This window comes from Thalia democratica, unplaced genomic scaffold, assembly GCF_965202585.1.
Source record: "Thalia democratica unplaced genomic scaffold, ktThaDemo2.hap1.1 HAP1_SCAFFOLD_1323, whole genome shotgun sequence".
In the NCBI taxonomy this organism is placed as follows: Eukaryota; Metazoa; Chordata; class Thaliacea; order Salpida; family Salpidae; genus Thalia; species Thalia democratica.
This window is the reverse complement of record NW_028140204.1, coordinates 1-7,500: the sequence shown is the minus strand read 5'-3', so window position 1 is coordinate 7,500 and position 7,500 is coordinate 1. Positions and strand designations below refer to the sequence as shown.

Genomic DNA, 7,500 nt, shown 5'->3' with positions numbered 1-7,500 from the left:
TTATATTATAATGTATGTGTATTAGATACTATTATTTTATAACATAAACATAGATGAGTTATTAAATTAAACGTCAAATATTTTATTACCTAAAATTAAGTTAATCGTAAAATCTGATGTAGTATGAGATATTCTTTAGAAACTAACTATAAATATTCTTGAAGTAAAACAAAACCATCTATAAATAGAACAATGAGAAATAGTAAAACAAACTAAACACAACATGTTTATTTTAACATTGTTTTTTATTTAGTTTAATCACTTAATAAACTTTACTTCTAATCATAGTATTTAATATAGAATATAGTTAACAATCTTTTAAACAAAGTCTTAAATAAAGTTACAGGGAGTAATTGTAATTAAAACACCAAAAAAAAAGGTTTTAATAAAAAAAATACTTACATCAAGTTAAAATTTTATAAGGATTAATTTTAAAATATCAAATTGATTGTAAATCAAGTGCAAATAGGTTTTTTAAACAAACCGAAGGGTTTATAAAGGCTTGTAAACGCTTTCAAACGCCTACGACCATACCACACTGAGCACACCCCATCTCGTCCGATCTGGGAAGTTAAGCAGTGTCGGGCGTGGTTAGTACTTAGATGGGTGACCGCTTGGGAATACCACGTGCCGTAGGCTTTTGCTTTTTGAATTCATCTTTTTTGTACTATTTTTCTTTCTGACCTATTTATACTTATTACTCGTTTATTTACATTTCTTTAACGCTTAAAAGAAAAGTAAATTCTAGTTATTAGCAAATAAAAACGTAAGCCAATCAGATAACGTTATTTGCTGTTTAAACCAATTAGAGCGCTAAAAAAGTGGTTTGACCAGTTTGAGATATCGAAAAAATAATGGCACCATCTTGTAGAGTACAATTTTCTGAGTTAAAATTAATACAATTAGTCTTTTATACTAAAACTTAAAAGTTTTTTTGTCCAAAAACAAATAAAAGCGTGGCTACTTGAAAAATCAAACGAAAATAAATTTTGCACTTTTGTATTGTGAGTCATAATAAGTTATTTACTGTTACCAACAGATACTAGCAAAAGCTTTTTAAAGTTTTGTATTAACTTAATGTATTTGTAATTACTTTTACTTAATAGAAACTATTGAATTACGTTTACTTAGTTTACTTTTGTATGTGTATTAAATATATAGCAATTTTGCTTGAACTTAAATAAAGATTATTAAACTATTAAAAGAAAACTATCAAAGTTTACTAACTCAAAAGCTAAATCTTAGTTATATTGTTATAAACATTTATGTTGTAATTTACTAATAACTAAATGAGTTTATTTCAAACAAAAAGAATTAAATAATGTTATGTTATGTCAAGCCTACTATATGAGGTATATAGGTATATAAGGTATACAAGCTTATGTTTGAAAGTTATAATAATTAAAATAAAAATAAATATTTAGTTGGTAAAATTTGTATTTAATATGCTTTGAAATTAGAGTTAGTATAGATGTTTTTTTTTAAATATAATAAATATAAGTATTTAGTTACTAATAATAAACTAAAATACCAATTTTGTAGTTATTACAAAAAAAAAAACTTATCTTACTTAAAGTTCACTGTAATTGAAACATTATACAAAAGCTTTATAATTATAAGCTTTGAATAATTCTATTTGAATAAATAATAGATTCATAACTATATTCATGTTTGCATATTTAAATTATAAAAAGTTAGTGTTTTGTGTATTGACTTTATGATTATTTTATTTTAGTAACTGTTAGTTTTATACTTTAATAAAAGAAATATGGTTAACAAGTAAGTTAAAAATGAAAGAAGCATAAAAAAACACACTAATTAACTGCTTATTCAATAGTTTGATTATTTAATTATTTTTCTGTTATATAGTTTAATCGTATTGTATAAAAAATACAGAGGTTTAAAGTAAGTTTGAATAAAAATAAAACAAAACATATAATATAAGCATTAGTTAAAATACATAGTTTTTTTTTCTAAAAAAATTTAATTCTTTAATAATAAGTAGTAATTTAAATAAAAAATAATACAAGTAAAGTTATACAATATATATACTATAGTTTGTCAAACTAGGCAAACACTACTAGGCAAAAAACAAACTAGGCAAAAAACCTACAAAGTAGGCCACCACTACAATCCTATGTTCCAACTGGAAATTCAATGAGATCGTTACTGTACTTGTGATGAACGTTGATAATCCCCAAGATTGTAAGTCGAAGGCCTTACCCAACCTAACCAGCGCACTGGTTTTCTTACAACTGAATTAATCAACATTTATTATTGAATATAATCATTATTGATAGATAGAGGAATGTTGACAATCAACAACAGATTGTAGGTCAAAGGCATTACTCGACCCAAGTACCCACAACCTAGATTGAACAACATTTATTAGATAGATTTGTTTAATGATAGATAGAGGAATATTGTCAATCCACAACAGATTGTAAGTCAAAGGCATTACTCGACCCAAGTACCCACAACCTAGATTGAACAACATTTGTTAGATAGATTAGTTAGATAGATAAATAGTACAGTATAATCTCAAAGAATTTGAAGCCCGAACATTGAACGATAGTGGTGTTTCGTGACGACTAGCGGGATTCGATCTTACAACCTTCTGCTTATGAGTCAGCTGATAAGACCACTGACCCACCGCGCCACGACAAAGATAAAGAAATATTTTGCTATATAAATAGGTTGATTTTTATAATTTTGTTATACAGTGTCAATTACAGTGAACTTCAAGTAAGATATACAACAGTATATATATTTCCGAGTCTGACTTTGAGTACTTTTTATATATTATTAACAAGATTTTTTAGGAGTAATATCTGTTTAGTTCTTTAATATATCTTTAAAATAATAATATTTTTTAAGGTGTTTAAAACTTTTAGAAGCTGTATGTAATGTCTTTTAGTTTAATAGTTCTTTTAAATTAGTAAAAAAAATAAACATGGTTGAGTTATCAAATTAAACAAAATAGAACGTCAAGTATTTAATTACTAAAATTAATTTAATTAAAAAAAAATCTCAGGTAATCTAAAATGTCAGGAATTATTTAAAAATAAATATAAATTTAAAACTTATTATATTGAAAAGATTGATGAATAATACTCTTGAATGTATGCAATGTTTGTATTTGTAATGCAATAACATAAATGGATAGATCAATGACAAATTGTAAACATATTGTATTATTTTATTTTACGATTTTATTTTATTTATTTAATAATTCAATAAACTTTACTTCTACTTTTCCTGGTCTTAGGTAATTTATAGATAACAATTATTTAAACAAACACTTTTGTACAGTTACAATACAGTTTTAGTACAGTTTGGGAGTAACTGTTGATTAAAAAAACAAAAAAAAAGTTAATTCAGGTTAAAATTTTATAAGGAATAATTTTAAAATATCAAATTGATTGTAAATCAAGTGCAAATAGGTTTTTTAAATAAACCGAAGGGTTTATAAAGGCTTGTAAACGCCTTCAAACGCCTACGACCATACCACACTGAGTACACCCCATCTCGTCCGATCTGGGAAGTTAAGCAGTGTCGGGCGTGGTTAGTACTTAGATGGGTGACCGCTTGGGAATACCACGTGCCGTAGGCCTTTGCTTTTTGAATTCATCTTTTTTGTACTATTTTTCTTTCTGACCTATTTATACTTATTACTCGTTTATTTACATTTCTTTAACGCTTAAAAGAAAAGAAAATTCTAGTTATTAGCAAACAAAAACCTTAGCCAATCAGATAACGTTATTTGCTGTTTGCTTATTTGCTGTTTAAACCAATTAGAGCGCTAAAAAAGTGGTTTGACCAGTTTGAGATATCGAAAAAATAATGGCACCATCTTGTAGAGTACAATTTTCTGAGTTAAAATTAATACAACTAGTCTTTTATACTAAAACTTTAAAGTCTTTTTGTCCAAAAACAAATAAAAGCGTGGCTACTTGAAAAATCAAACGAAAATAAATTTTGCACTTTTGTATTGTGAGTCATAATAAGTTATTTACTGTTACCAACAGATACTAGCAAAAGCTTTTTAAAGTTTTGTATTAACTTAATGTATTTGTACTTAGTTTAAATTAATAGAGTTTATTTGGTTTACTTTATTATGTGTATTGAATGTGCTAGTATCTAAAAATAAATACAACTAAAACAAAACAAACAAGGAGAGTACTTGAATAGAACCAACACAATTTACAGACCAGTTGTGTACTAAATTTAAAGAAATTCTGAATAGTGAATATGCAATTATTATTATAAGTTCAAAGTTCACTTTAATTTAAATTAATGTATTTTGTAAATTGGTTTTATTTAATACGATAGTAGTGAATTACTTTATTTAATTTACTTTAGTATGTGTTGTATAACTTTATTTAAACCAGAAGCAAAACGGGATTATACTTTCAATAAACTACACAATTTACAGACCAGTTGTGTACTAAATAAAAAGCTATTGTGAATGGTGAATATGCAATTATTATTATAAGTTTATAAGTTCACAGTTTACAAAAGCTTTAGAATTTAGTTACTATTTTGTTCATATTTGCATATCTAATTTATGAAAAGTTAGTGTTATGTGTATTGGCTTTTTAATTTCTTTATTTGTAGAACTGTTAGTTTTATATTCTAAAGAAACATTTTTAAATAAATATGTTTAACAAGTAACTTAAAAATGGAAGAAATATATTGTATATATTGAACTATTTATATTTATTCTAGCTATTTGCTTAGTGTATTTATTAATGTGATTATTTTATTTTGTTGTTTGTCTTATAGTTTAATCGTATTGTGTTGAAATATATATATAACAAATACAGAGGTTTAAAGTAAGTTTAAATGAAAATAAAATAAGACATATAGTTGAAATATAAGTTTAAAAAAATAGTTTTTTTTTTTTTTTTTTTCTTTGTTTGTTTGATTGTTTGTTTATTATATAATCGCGACGTGTCATTTTATTACTTTTAAGCATACTAAATATAATAATAGGTATAGTTATAGGAAAAATTCAATTAGTTTCTAATGTAATAAAAAAGTTTATTTCCACAAATAAATAAATACCTGAAAAATCAAATGAAAAATAAATTTCGCACTCCTGTATTGTGAGTCATAATAGGTTATTTACTGTTACCAACAGATACTAGCGAAGGCTTTTTAAAGTTCTATGTTAATTCAATGTATTTGTACTTAGTTTTATTAAAATGACAGTATTGATGGTTACGTTTATTAAGTATGTTTATTTAACGTTATGTAACTCAAGTAAAACCAGAAGCAAATAAGGAGACTACTTTCAATAAACTACACAATTTACATACCAATTGTATACTAAACTTAAAGCTATTCTATTTTATTCTTGATAGTTATTTTAAAGTTATTAAATTATACAAATGTATTTTGTAAAGTAGTTTTATAAAGTTACTATAGTTTATTTAACTTACTATAGTATGTGTTATATAATTTTAATTAAACCAGAAGCAAAAAGGGAGACTACTTTAAATAAACTACACCATTTATTGTTATATATAACTCTAATAAAACCAGAAGCAAAAAGGGAGACTACTTTAAATGAACTACACAAATTAAAAATATATTATTATTTATAAATCAATCGTGTTGTGTTTCAAAATACATTTTTCAAATAATGTTTTACAAGTATTTATCAGTTATTTAGTTTTCTTTTTATAGTTTAGCCGTATTGTTTTATTTATTTGTTATTATTTTTATTTAATTGTTTGCTTATTATATTTATCGCCATGTGCTTAAAAAATAAAACAACTATAAAGGTTAAAAAAGTAAGTTTAAATAAAAATAAAATGAAACATACAAAATAAGCTTATGATTTTTTATTATTATTATTATTATTATTATTATTTTTATTTTATTGTTTGTTTATTATATCTATCGCCATGTGCTTAAAAAATAAAACAACTATAAAGGTTAAAAAAGTAAGTTTAAATAAAAATAAAATGAAACATACAAAATAAGCTTATGATTTTTTATTATTATTATTATTATTATTATTATTTTTATTTCATTGTTTGTTTATTATATCTATCGCGATGTGCTTAAAAAATAAAACAACTATAAAGGTTTAAAAAGTAAGTTTAAATAAAGATAAAATGAAACATATAAAATAAGCTTATGTTTGATTTTTTTATTTTACTTTTATTAAATTGTTTGCTTATTATATTTATCGCGATGTGCTTAAAAGAATAGAACAAATACAAAGGTTTAAATTGTAAGTTTTAAATAAAATAAAATGAAACATACAAAATAAGCTTATGATTTTTTATTATTATTATTATTATTATTATTATTATTTTTATTTCATTGTTTGTTTATTATATCTATCGCGATGTGCTTAAAAAATAAAACAACTATAAAGGTTTAAAAAGTAAGTTTAAATAAAGATAAAATGTAACATATAAAATAAGCTTATGTTTGATTTTTTTATTTTATTTTCATTTAATTGTTTGTTTATTATATTTATCGCAATCTGCTTAAAAAAATAAAACGAGTATTAAGGTTTGAAAAGTAAGTTTAAATAAAAATAAAATAAAAATATAAAATAAGCTTATGTTTTTTTTTTTTTTTTTTTATTATTATTATTTTTATTCAATTTTTTGTTTATTATATTTATCGCAATGTGCTTAAAACGATAAAACAAATATAAAGATTTAAAAAGTACGCTTAAATAAAAAATAATACAAATAAAGTTTATTTATAATAAATATATATATATTTAAAACATTAAAAAAAGTAGTTTATACATATTTTTTTTTATTTATTTCTTTTAAACATATTAAATAAAGTATAAAAAAGTATTAAAACATTTAAACGTAGCATAAATAAGCTTAAAACATTAAAATAATCGAAAAGAAACAAAGAAATTGAAAAAAATCGGAAAAAATCGGCAAAAAAAGTTCAACAGCAACATTTGAGCATCATACACGTATGCATTACTTTACACTAGTGAGAGAGACGTGTTTGTGCGTTCGGTCGACTTGACGAGAAAGCGGGCTTAAAGCATTACTGTTTAGCACCCGAGGCGCGGCTATTGCAGCGGCGGCGAACGTGCTATGTAAACGCATTGGAGCAGCGTATGAAAAACTACAAGCGTCCAGCGGCGGTAGGCTTATAGCTTTGCGAAGTCGTCGAGACGAGTAGCCGACGCAGGCAGGCACGGCTCGAGGCGGGTAACTGCAGCAGACAGATGGCGTGTTGCTGCTGACGAGTTAACCGGCAGAAGGCAAACGGTTGGTCGGGAGAAAGAACAGTCAGTTGTATAGCTGCATGCTGCAGTCGACGCGGGCTGGCGCTTTAAACAGCAAAAGGCCGGCGCCGACTTTCAGTAACGTTCGCAAGGCTTTTAAGCCGAGTGATAGAAAAGGTCTGTATTTATACAGTAAAAACGCTCAGTCGAGCAACGGGTTTAAACGCCCTCGGATAGTTATCTGGTTGATCCTGCCAGTAGTCATATGCTTGTCTCAAAGA

At 25.2% G+C, this 7,500-nt stretch overlaps 2 non-coding genes across 2 annotated transcripts; both read left to right on the top strand.

Annotated features, from left to right (window-relative positions):
• The first annotated feature begins 520 nt into the window (after positions 1-520).
• On the top strand, positions 521-639 carry LOC145848292 (5S ribosomal RNA). Its single transcript, XR_014371860.1, has one exon. It is a non-coding gene; the product is annotated as a 5S ribosomal RNA (ribosomal RNA).
• A 2,855-nt stretch (positions 640-3,494) lies between these two features.
• LOC145848280 (5S ribosomal RNA) lies at positions 3,495-3,613 on the top strand. The gene has a single exon (XR_014371849.1). It is a non-coding gene; the product is annotated as a 5S ribosomal RNA (ribosomal RNA).
• Positions 3,614-7,500: the final 3,887 nt, after the last annotated feature.